The 12,056-nt window shown below is 64.7% G+C and overlaps 1 protein-coding gene across 11 annotated transcripts in view; it reads right to left on the reverse strand.

Moving 5' to 3' along the window:
* Positions 1-12,056, reverse strand: part of RBFOX3 (RNA binding fox-1 homolog 3) — a 145,477-nt gene that overhangs the window by 117,417 nt on the left and 16,004 nt on the right. Inside the window, exon 1 of one of the 11 annotated variants that reach the window (XM_081110371.1) lies at positions 4,586-4,702. The exons of 7 other annotated variants lie outside the window; for them this stretch is intronic. The gene's annotated coding sequence lies outside the window, so the exon portion shown is untranslated. Of the gene's footprint in view, positions 1-2,050; positions 2,437-4,437; positions 4,541-4,585; positions 4,703-12,056 lie in introns of those variants that run through there. 3 more of the 11 variants (XM_081110368.1, XM_081110361.1, XM_081110370.1) reach the window with 3 other exon arrangements.

The following is a 12,056-nucleotide window of genomic DNA, read 5'->3' on the forward strand; positions in this document are numbered from 1 at the left end:
CATCAGGGATGTTTCTAACTCTCTCCCTCTCTCTCTTCCTCTTAAAAATCAATAAAGAATATTTTTTTAAAAAGATGTAGGTTAAGATGAGGTGATGCTGGCGTAGGCTGGGCCCTGGCCCCATATTATGGGCCCTTACAAGAGGAGGGGGCACGCAGGGAGGGGCCAGGTGAGGCTGGGGCTGCAGCCAGCAGGAGCCGGAGGGGTGGACGGACGGAACCTCCCCAGAGGCTGCAGACCAGCCGAGCCTGCCCAACGCCCTCTCACCCCCCCCCACCCCAGGCTCTGTCCCCACTGCAGCCAGGCGGCCCCGCAGCCCCGCCCACAGGGCTCTCCCAGCGCCTCCCCTGCCCACCTGCGGCCTCACAGGTGTGGCAGAACTGGGGCAGCATCTATTTTTAACGCCCACGGTGCCCTCACTCCCGATTCAGGGCCTCAGGGAAGGCGCTGGAAACACACCTGCGGAAAGAAGGCGGGAGCTGAGTGGCTGCCCCGGGGGACGAGGCGGGGGGGGCGGGGGGGCGAAGTGAGCAGGTGGAGGCGAAAACACTGCTCAGTGTCAACCCCCAACGGTTCCCTCTAAGACCCCACTTCACGCCCCGAGGACGCTGCTGCCATCACACGCCCGCCGCCTGTCTGTACACACGTGTCCCTAGGACAGGGATGGCGAACCTTTCGAGCTCGGCGTGTCCGCATTTTGAAAAACCCTAACTTAACTCTGGTGCCGTGTCACATAGAGAAATTTTCTGATATTTACAACCATAGTAAAACAAAGACTTATATTTTTGATATTTATTTTATATATTTAAATGCCACTTAACAAAGAAAAGTCAACCAAAAAAATGAGTTCATGTGTCACCTCTGACACGCGTGTCATAGGTTCGCCATCACTGCCCTAGGCCCCACGTGTCCCCTGGGCGGCCGCACTGTAACCTCCATTTAACCCTGTGTTTTCGGGAAGGGAACGTGCCACGGAGTGGGGTCAGCGCCCGGTGTGACTCGGGACAGGAAGCCCAACGAGGCCAATCCCAGAGTCCAGATGGGGCCCAGGGGCCAGAACGGTGTCGGGGCAAAACCTCACTCGGGGAGAACTGAGGCTGTCAGGGACCCACCGCGAGCCGCCCAGAGCGGGCAACGGGGGGTGGTCTCTCCCAGGGTTCACCCCTCACTCCAGCCTGCACAGCCCGGGCCTCGGGGGCAAATGAGACTATGTCCGGCCTCGGGGTGCCCATGGCGGAGCTGGGGGGACGGCGATAAAGCCCAGCTCAATCATCACAGAGCAGCCTGGCGCTCTGGCGGGTGTGTGCCCCCTGGCGGGGTGGGCACGGAGCTGGGGGTCACAAAGGACGGCCCTGGGAGCCCGAGGAGCAGCGGATTCCAAGCAGCGTGGGGGTTAGTGGTGCAGAGTGGCACTGTATGTGGGGGGGCATTCTGATGCGTGCTCTGCCCCCCAGGCCTTCAGGGCGTTGCCCCTGCAGGAGGGGGGCCCTGCGCCCAGGTTTGCACACAGGTGCCTGCCCTTCGCTTCGGCCCTGGAGGCCCCAGGGTGGCGGGAAGCTGGCGGTGCCGGCTCTCTCTCCAGCCTCAGCATCCCCGGCACCTGAGTCACCCCACTTTTAAGCGCCGGTGAAGGACAAGCATGCTGTGCGTGGAGAAGGCGCTGTGGCTGGGGCTCATCGAGGCCCGGGGAGGGGGAGGGGGGGCGAGGAGCCGGATAGCCACCGCGTCCAGCCACGTGGGCGCTGGCCAGAGGGACCGCCTCTCCCACACGGAAAGTGGATGGCCCCTCCAAGGCCTGGCCCCGGCCCAGCCCCGAAGGCCAGCCCCCAGGCCACTGTTCCCCACCCAGGGGACCTCGGACCCCATCCCCCGCACCCCCTTCCCTTTCTCACATTTGGCTAAAAATATAGCAAAACACCCTCCCCCTCCCTCCCCCAACAGACGCTCCTGGAAGCCTGGCCAGGGAGAGCGCTACCTCCCGAGCCCCGCTGGGCCCTGCAGATGCGTGTCGGGCAGGGTTTTGTCAACCATCCTGTCCTCTGTGACTCACCTGCACCCCGGACACGCTTCCCTCCGGCCAGCGGCCACCGGCCAGCCCCGCCCATACACGGGATGCGGGTCACGCACACGGCTCACGGCTCACGGCTCACGGCACACGGCACGCGGCCAGCGGTGCTGAGCAAGCCCAGCCCGAGAAGGGTCACGGCTGGGAGAGAGAACGGCCAGGAAGGGGCAGACGGGTTCTCTGCGGTCACTCCTGTCTCGTGCCGGTGGGGAGACCAGCTCTCCGTGTGGCCCCGGGACCCGGGTGGGCATAGAGGTGCTGAGGGTCGGAGGGGCGGCCGGGGTCCCCCCGGGTCGGGGAGACTGAGCCGCTTTTGGCAAGACCCGTGGTTATAATTTTGTCCTCGTTATAAAATAAAACACATTCACAGTAGAAAATGTAGACACTACACACATCGAAAAAAGAAACATTTAAAATAGCCCGTAATCCCACTCGCCCGAAATAACTCCGTCCGCACTGCGGCACGCGGCCTCCCAGACGGGCCTGTGCGGAGAGCGCGTGGTCCCCGCGGACCGCTCTGTACGTTCCGGACGTTCCCCTCGTGACTTTTCCACTCAACGGTGTCTCAGACGGACTGGCAGGTCTGCCCCTGCAGCCTCCTCCTCGCGGCTGCCTTAGCCCACGCTCACGCTCACGCTCACGGACAGGGCGACCGGGGCCGCGAGGGGAGCGCTACCAGCACGGAGCGCGGCAGGGAGGCATTAAGTAGGAAACTGCCCTTTACAAGCAAGTGGGCTTTGTGATGGCAGAAAATATGGTTCAAAAAATTCTTTTAAATGTGTTCTCATTGATTTCAGAGAGGAAGGGAGAGGGGGAGAGAAACATCAATGATGAGAGAGAGAAATGGATAGGCCGCTTCCTGCACACCCCACACGGGGGATCGAGCCCAGGGCGTGTGCCCTGGCCCGGAATTGAACCGAGACCTCCTGGTTCATGGGTTGATGCTCAACGACTGAGCCACGCCGGCCGGACTAAAATAATCATTTTTCTCTTTAGTCCAGATTCTGCAACATCAAAACACCAAGAATGCTGCCTGGCTTGAGGACATGACACTCAAAAGCGAGACGCCTCAGCCGGGGACACGTCTTCACCAGGACACGGCGCCACGGGTCCGAAGGGCTGACCGCTTACGGCCGGGGCTGCGGCCTGAACATGTTCCCTCAAAATTCATCCGTTGACGCCCTGACCCTCAATGTGACGATATTGGGAGATGAGCCCTTTGGGAGGTGGTTCGGGTTAGATGAGGTCATAAGGTCATAAGGGTGGGGCCCCCATGATGAGATCAGTGCCCTTATGAAGAGTGACAGGCAGCCCTGGCCGAGCCCCTGGGCATGGGACGGCCTTGGTGCTGCAGGCGTGGGTACCCTCTGCGGGAACTGTCGCCTAACCCGCGTGGCATCAGGCTCTGCGCACCGGGAGCCCCAGAGGGGATGTCAGCCTCGCAGTCCGCCCTGATCTCTGTCCGGGACGCTCAGTGTGTGAGCTCTAACCAGCTTCCAATGGTGTCAGGACCGCGGCCTCAGCATAGACAGAGCCCGGCCCGGCCTTCAGCCCCAGCCGGGAAAGAATTCATACGTTTCCTACTGGCCTCCGCCCCGCACTGAACAGGAGAAGTAAATTAGATTCCGGGCTCAGCGTATATTCATGCAATTTCATTACGTGCCCATGAGCCAGCCTGGTTTCCTCCAAGATAAAAACGAGCTCTCGGAAACACACGCTAAATGAATGGAGCGATTTAACCGCCTAACAGGGCGCGGGGAGCGGAGCCGAGGACAGGTCACCCACGGGGACAGAACGAGGGGGGGGGGGGCTGGCGCCCACCCCTGGCCGCGCGGAGGCCCCCGGCGTCCGAGCCTCGCGCCCGCGGTGCGTGCTGTGCCCGGCCCGTGAGCGGCAGCTGCTGCCCTCCATGCTCTGGAGACTCAAGGGCAGGAGGGGACCCGGGTTGTCCCTGGTGATGCAGGGGCTGGTGCCACAGCCGCTCTGCACACGGGTCTGCAGGAAAGCAGGCCCCAGAGCCCCAGACCCCACGGGTCAGAGCGAGCCCTGGCCGTAAGGGCCCCGGGGAGGCCCTGGGACACGCCGCCTCCTGGTGCGGCCTGTGGTGTCCAGGCGGTGATGGTGTGGGGAGGAGGATCAAGGACATATGGGGGGGGGGAGCTGCCGGGACTGAGATGGAGAATGAGGAGCAGGAAGGAAGGGAGAGGGGGGAGGAGTGACAGAGAGAACACTCCCCACAGCCCGGAGGCTGCTGCTCCCGCCGGAGCTCCCCCACGCCCCACACCACCCACCACCACGCCCCACGCCCCACGCCCCACACCACCCACCACCACGCCGCCCACCGCCACACCGACGGACACCCTGATGTCCACCTGCGGGGGCACTGGCTGCAGCACGGCCCCAGGCTCCCGGCCACCTTTCTGGAGGCCCCGAGGCGGACATCCCTGCCTCCTGGCTCCATCGCGTCCCTGAGCCACCCCCCCCCCACACACACACACACACACACGCACACACACTTACATAACTCGGGTCCGTCCTCACCCCACGCAGCACCGTCCTCAATCCCACCTCCTAGACACGGGGGTGTAACATCTGCTCGCACGTTCTCCCCAAAGAACGCACGCCTTCCCCACACCCGCACCCCAAACGCGAACACTGTCACCTCCCCACGCGGCCAGGGACAAGAAATAACACCCGCACCACCGCCCGCCACATCACTAAGGGCAAGAGAACGAGCCTGCAGAGCAAGCCTCTCGTTCTAGGAAATCAGCAACGCAGCCTGGGGGCAGGAGGGGGGAGGGGGCGGGGCGCTCGCCCCTCCTGTCGCTGCGGAAGTCTCGCCCACAGGCCTCACTTTTATTTTTTACTTTTTTATTTTACTGATGTCAGAGAGGGAGAGGGAGAGGGAGGGGGAGAGGGAGGGGGACAGGGAGGGGGAGAGGGAGAGAGAAACATCCATGATGAGAGAGAACCATAGATCAGCTGCCTCCTGCACGTCCTACACGGGATCGAGCCCACAACCCGGGCCTGTGCCCTGACCGGGAATTGAACCGTGACCTCCTGGTTCCTAGGTCGATGCTCAACCCCTGAGCCCACTGGCCGGGCATAGATCTTACGTTTTAAAAAAGAAAGAGAGGAGTTCGCGCAGATGTGGCGCCCACTCCGACGCTCCCCAGTGCTCTGGGGGACGGGGTGTGGGGACGGGGTGTGGGGATGAGGTGTGGGGATGGGGTGTGGGGACGGGGTGTGGGGACGGGGTGTGGGGACGGGGTGTGGGGATGAGGTATGGGGATGGGGTGTGGGGATGGGGTGTGGGGATGGGGTGTGGGGACGGGGTGTGGGGACGAGGTATGGGGATGGGGTGTGGGGATGGGGTGTGGGGATGGGGTGTGGGGACGGGGTGTGGGGACGGGGTGTGGGGACGGGGTGTGGGGACGGGGGTGTGGGGACGGAGGTATGGGGACGGGGTGTGGGGACGGGGTGTGGGGACGGGGGTGTGGGGACGGGGGTGTGGGGACGGGGGTGTGGGGACGGGGTGTGGGGACGGGGTGTGGGGACGGGGTGTGGGGACGGGGTGTGGGGACGGGGGTGTGGGGACGGGGGTGTGGGGATGAGGTGTGGGGATGGGGTGTGGGGACGGGGTGTGGGGACGGGGTGTGGGGATGGGGTGTGGGGATGGGGTGTGGGGACGGGGTGTGGAGATGGGGTGTGGGGATGGGGTATGGGGACGGGGTGTGGAGATGGGGTGTGGGGATGGGGTGTGGGGACGGGGTGTGGGGATGGGGTGTGGGGACGGGGTGTGGGGACGGGGGTGTGGGGATGAGGTATGGGGATGGGGTGTGGGGACGGGGTGTGGGGACGGGGTGTGGGGATGGGGTGTGGGGACGGGGTGTGGGGACGGGGTGTGGGGACGGGGTGTGGGGACGGGGTGTGGGGACGGGGTGTGGGGACGGGGTGTGGGGATGGGGTGTGGGGACGGGGTGTGGGGATGGGGTGTGGGGATGGGGTGTGGGGATGGGGTGTGAGGACGGGGTGTGGAGACCGCAGTGAGGCCTGGCTGGCCACTCTCTCCCCAGAGGCAACCGGCAGCCACTCAGGCCCCTGGAGGCCGAGGGCGGGGCAGGGCGTGTGTGTGTCACACGTTAGCAGACTCATTAGTAAAAGCAACTCTCACCCCAAACAGCTGTGATCGTGTGAAACGATGGCTTTCCCATGACCTATGGACCCTTTTTTAGAAATATTTTTTCATTGATTTCAGAGAGGAAGTGAGAGGGAGAGAGAGAAACATCAATGATGAGAGAGAATCAGGGATCGGCTGTCTCCTCTCGCGGGCACTGGGGTCTCCCCCTCTCTCCCCCCAAAATCAAGGAAGTGACAAGCTGAGCCGTGCAGGATGCCCGATGAGCCTGCATCCATCCGGATAGAAATCGCGCACTGCCGGCCGGTTGGGGGAATCTGATTAGCTCTCATCCCCCCGGCAGCACCAGCCACGACGGCTAAACATCTCACTCCAATTAGCCAGCGAGGCCGTGCTAAGCTCATACACACGCGTCCCCTCAGCTTCTGGAACACGCCCGCGGCCCACACCTCCCCGGCCACGGCCACGGCCACGGCCACGGCAGAGTCTGGGAGGGGGCCCCTCCTCCCGGCCACCAGGTCCTAGGGTCCGGGCCCCCAGGGATGGATCCGTGGGTGACGGGGCCCAGGTGAGGGGCTCCCACCCAGGATCCCAGCAGGAAGGACTCGGGGAGCGGCAGGGATTTTACCTCCGCAGAGCGACTCTGCCTGGATGCCAGCCTCTCCCCCTTCCCCCCTCCCCCGCTGGGGAGACCCGGCTGGGGCGGGAACCTGAGCCGAGGCCGGCACCCCACGGCCTCGCTGCCTCGGAGCAGGTGCGTGCGGGGGGGGGGGGGGGGCGGAGAGCGGCCACGGAGGCCTGACGTTTCTCCGGGAACATCTGAGACGATGCGGATCTGAGCAAACAAGCCGCCGGGATCAATAACCCACAGAAACCGCCACCACAAAGAGAGGCCTTAGCGTGCGGGAGCGCAGTCAGCGAGTCTTCGGGGAAAAATCGAAACCTCCGTGAGCAGGAAGAGGATGCCGGGCCCGAGGCTGACAACGGGCCGAGCGGGGACGCGCCCTCGGGAACGCGTGTCTGTCTGGGGGAAGGGCAGGGCCGCTGGCTACCCCCACCCCCACCTTCGTGCAGCACCTCCTCCATGAAGACAGACACTCCCTGCCCGGTCCGTGTGGCTCAGTGGTTGAGCATCGACCAGGAACCAAGAGGGTGCTGGTCCGATTCCCGGTCAGGGCACATGCTGGGGTGCGGGCTCCATTCCCAGGGGGGCGGGCAGGGGCGTGCAGGAGGCAGCCGATCCATGATTCCCTCCCATCAATGATGTTTCGCTCTCTCTCCCTCTCCCTTCCTCTCTGAAATCAATAAAAACGTATTTTTTTATTAAAAAAAAAAAGAAGACTGTGTTGTGGTTTCTGAAACCCACCACCAACCCCTGACCCCACCTCCCGGCGAGGTAGGGGACAGCCAGGCGTGCCCTTACCCAGAACAAAAGGCAAACCCAGGCCCCTGGGAACGGGCCCACGCGGAGCCCCGGCCTGGCCCCCCCCCCCCCCCGCCAGCCTGCCTGTCCCAGAGGCCGCCGCCCGCCTACACATCACGCAGCCCGTGTTTCCATCTCCCTGGACACCTGCTCCTTCCCCACAGGCCCCGACGGACACGAGTGTGTGAGGGTGCTTGTGCCGGGGCATTCGGCCCGGGCGCTGAAACCCGGATGTCGGGCTGTAATGAAGTTTGTCTCCAGTGCAGTATCTCATGTGGTCGCTGCCTCGCGGCAAGCGCAGGCTGCTGGTCACTGGGGTTCGGGACACTCAGCCGGCCATGGGTGCTCGCGAACTTGACATGCGGGGTCTGGCTTCCTCCTCCCGCCCCTCCAGCCGTCTGACCAAGGACCCTCGCTGCCCGCTGCCTGGCCCCCTCCTGCCCCGAGAGGAGAAGAATCTCACAGGGGCCACGGGAGAGGAGAGAGCCCCACGGGAGAGGAGAGAGAGCGCCCCACGGGAGAGGAGAGAGCCCCACGGGAGAGGAGAGAGCCCCACGAGAGAGGGGAGACAGCCCCACGAGAGAGGAGACAGCCCCACGAGAGAGGAGACAGCCCCACAAGAGAGGAGAGAGCCCCACGGGAGGCAGAACAAGCTCAGGACCCGGACCACAGGCCGCGCCGCCCTCCCCCCCCACAATGCCCGCGGCTCCTTCCTCCAAACAGGTCCCCCCACAATTCTGCTGGGCAGACGAGCGGGGATTCGTTGGAGAACCTGGTGGCGCGTGAAGTTGCCAAAGACACCCAGGACCCCAAGGGGTGGTGGCCTCAGCAAGAAGCCATCGGCCCCATAGGAGGAGGAGGGTGGCGGCGGTGCCTCGGGGGCCGGGGGGACTCCGGTGGCCAGGAAACCGCACCAGAGGGCACAGGCCTCTCCCGGCCCGTCTCAGAGCACCAGGCTGCACGCCGCCTCCAAACTGAAGACCCAGACTCCACTTAAAGCCGCCTTTTGTTTGCTAATCCTCAGCACACGATGCTTTCCCACTAATGTTTTAGGAAGAGGAAGAGAGAGAGAGAGAGAGAGAGAGAGAGAGAGAGAGAGAGGCATCGATGTGAGAGAAACACATCGATTGGTTGCCTCCTGCACGCACCCCGACCAGGGCCCCGGCCAGGGAGGAGCCTGCAACCAAGGTACATGCCCTTGACTGGAATCAAACCCGGGTCTGCAGGCCGACCCTCTGCCCACTGGGCCACACCGGCTGGGGCTAAAACCATGTTAATGACATTACTTGTGGGGAGGGGGCGCTTGTATTTCTAGCTCCCAGGTCCCCGGATGAGAGGCAGACGTTTCCCCAAGTGCAGCGTTAACCACGACAGAGCGCTCTGCCCGTCCCCGCCAGGCCCGGCCCCGCCCGGTGCACGCAGCCTGCGGCGCATCCTCGCTGCCGGTTCAGAATTGGCTCCGGCTCCCGGAGCAGCTGGTCACCCACCTCCTCCTGGAAAAGCCCAGAGAAGGGGAAGGGGAAGCGGGAGCAGGGGGAGCAGGGGGAGCAGGAGGGGCAGGAGGGGCAGGAGGGGCAGGAGGCCGGGGAGGTGCCCCCAGACCAAGGTTATATGGTCTGCAGCACCCTCCACGTTCACGCTCCGACCGCGGCCAGCCCACGGCCCTGGCACGGGGTTGCCTCTGGGCCACAGCCATGGGGAGGGCTCTGCAGGGCCACCGTGCGGGCCCAGCGTGGGCGGCACTGCCCACCAGCTCCTAAAATAAGCATCCGCTCAGCCCGGGCTCCCGCTGCCCCTGCACCTGGCCCCTCAGCACCCCGCTTCCTGCGGCAGGGCCGGCTGGCTCACGGAGGGCAGCAGGCGGAGGCTCAGAGGGAGGAGGGCGCCGGGAACCCGGCCACCTGGAAGGGCCATTGGGGTGCCTCCCTCTCGTCTCCCTCGCCCACCGGGCCACCGCACAGTCCAGAGAAACCCGCGGCCCCGGGAGCGCCGTGCGCAGGCCTGGCCTCGCTTTGCTCCTGGCTGGTCCGTGATGCAGAGCAGACGGCCGGCCGGGCACAGAGCAGGCGTGGACGGGACAGACAGGAGGGCGAGCGCCGGCGTCCACGGCCCGAGGCCCCGGGCACAGGCCCTGCACTCCGCCCCGGTGCCCGCACACGGGACCGCCCTGTCCCTGAGGCCCAAGGCAAAGGCTAGGACTCGCTGGCCATCCTGGAACCCCCTCCCGGGGCCACGAAACCCGCACCCGCCACCCCTTCCCGCATCCCCAACAGGGACCGCACGGCGAGATGCCCTCTGAATTCACGTCTGTGGGAAAGGAACTCCCCGGCTTGGCTTTAAAAATAGAATAAAAACTAAAAATGCAGCCCTCAGCTCCTTCGAGAAAGGCAGCGGCGAGGGAGCTGGTGTGGGAAGTGCTTGGCGTGTGGGTCTGAGCAAACCGGGGATCATTCCAGAATCCGGCCGTCCCCTGGGCACAGGGCCTGCGCCCACAGCTGACAGCGAGCGGGGCGCACCATCACCACGGACCCCCGGTCCATGACACCCCCCAGAAGCCGCGGCCGGGGGAGGGGGGAGAGTGCTGGCTGCACCTCAGATGCGGCGCCAGTCACCCCAACGTCCCTCCTTTTTGCAGCCCCGAGTGTCCTGCTCGCGGACGCTGCCCCACGGCCTCTGCGTCCCCTCTTCCCTCCGATGGGGGAGCCCTGAGCCCCCGCTGCCTCCTGACCGCTCTGCGTCCCGCTCCTGCCCTGCCGGCTGATTCCCGTGAACTCCGGAGACTCGTCTGCCGGGGTCGCCCCATCACGCCCCCCAGAAAAGCCCACAGAAGAGGGGGTGTCAAATCACTCGGCCTCAAGCTCCCCTAAAAAACAAGAACCGCCCCCATTTTTTGGTCTTGATACTCACATGTCCTTTTCCTTCTTTTGGCTATTCCTCACCTGAGGGTATTTTTCCATTGGTTTTAGAGAGAGAAGGAAGGGATATGGGAAGAGAGAAACACATCAATTGGTTGCCTCCCGCACACACTCCACCTGGGCTTGGGATCGAACCTGAGACCCAAGGACATGCCCTGGACGGGGACTCAAACCTGCGACCCTCCGTGCACAGCCTGACGCTCTAACCACTGAGCCACCAGCCAGGGCGCATGTCATTTTCCACGACACCGGGCCTCGGGACCAGCCTGGGGCAGGGCGGGGGGTGGGGGCCAAGATGCCAGAAGGAGGCAGAGCAGAGGTGAGAGGCCCCGCTGTCCTCTGGAAGCGGGGAGGGGGGCTGGCGTTTGGCTGCCGTGGACGGGCCTGAGGCTACAGGGGCCGCCAGGAGACACGGTGGAACTTGGCGATCACGTGCTCACACGTGGCCTTGGCTGTCCACCCCCCTCGGAGCCGTACTGGGCGGCATTTCCTGTCCTCCCTCCTCGCTGAGCGCCGCTCTAGAGGGAGAGAGGTGGGGGCCACAGGACGCATGGCCCCAAGGGTAAGCCTGCCCCAGATACCTTCCCGATCTCAGCTCATAAAACCGATCAGCAGCGCCACGCCCTGGCCTGGCTCCCGGCTGTCCTGCAGGCGCCCGCCCCGCACTCCCTCCCACCTGGGACTGCCCAGTGCCACCTCGGCCCACCCTCACCCAGCGCGCCATCTCCTCCCCCGCCCTCCTCTCTGAGGGTCGCTCTGGCCCTCAGTCCACCCTCATTCCGTCACGGGCCGGAGAGCTCACCCTGTGCCCAGTCCACCGCCCTGACGGCCCGCGCCACCGGGGCACGGCCCGCGACGGCTCGGCAGGTGCCGCTGAATGAAGACGAGGTGCCCCCATTGCAGGGCGCCTGGGGAGAGGCCGACACAGGGTCGCAGCGACTTTTAGCCTCAAAGATTTCTCGTGCTCACGGCATCACCCCCACCACTGAGCCCTCATACCTGGGCTGCGGAAGCAAGCAGAGCAGAGCACTATCCGGAACGTTCCCGGAGCTCCCGGCGGAGGAGGGAGGGCAGAGCGGACCCGCGCTCCAGCCTGACCTCTGCCTGGGAGCCAGACACAGACCAGTGACTGTGGCCGCCGACCCGAGAAGGTCACATGGTCCCTGACCCGAGAAGGTCACGTGGTCCCTGACCCGAGACGCTCACGTGGACCCTGACCCGAGACGCTCACGTGGTCCCTGACCTGAGAAGGTCATGTGGTCCCTGACCCGAGAAAGTCACGTGGTCCCTGACCCGAGAAGGTCACGTGGTCCCTGACCCGAGACGCTCACGTGGCCACGTGAGAATTCCAGGGTGTGCCCGACATTCGGGATTAAATAATGAGTCTGTCTCAACGCCAACGGAAGGCCAACGTGGACTGTGAGGGTTCGTGCACTGAGGGCAGCTCCGGTGCCGCTGGGCTTCCAGACCAGAAGGAGGGTTCCTGCCCCGGCTCCGTGGTCCCCTTGCCCTTCA

This window comes from Myotis nattereri, assembly GCF_964212035.1.
Source record: "Myotis nattereri genome assembly, chromosome: 16".
Classification (NCBI taxonomy): domain Eukaryota; kingdom Metazoa; phylum Chordata; class Mammalia; order Chiroptera; family Vespertilionidae; genus Myotis; species Myotis nattereri.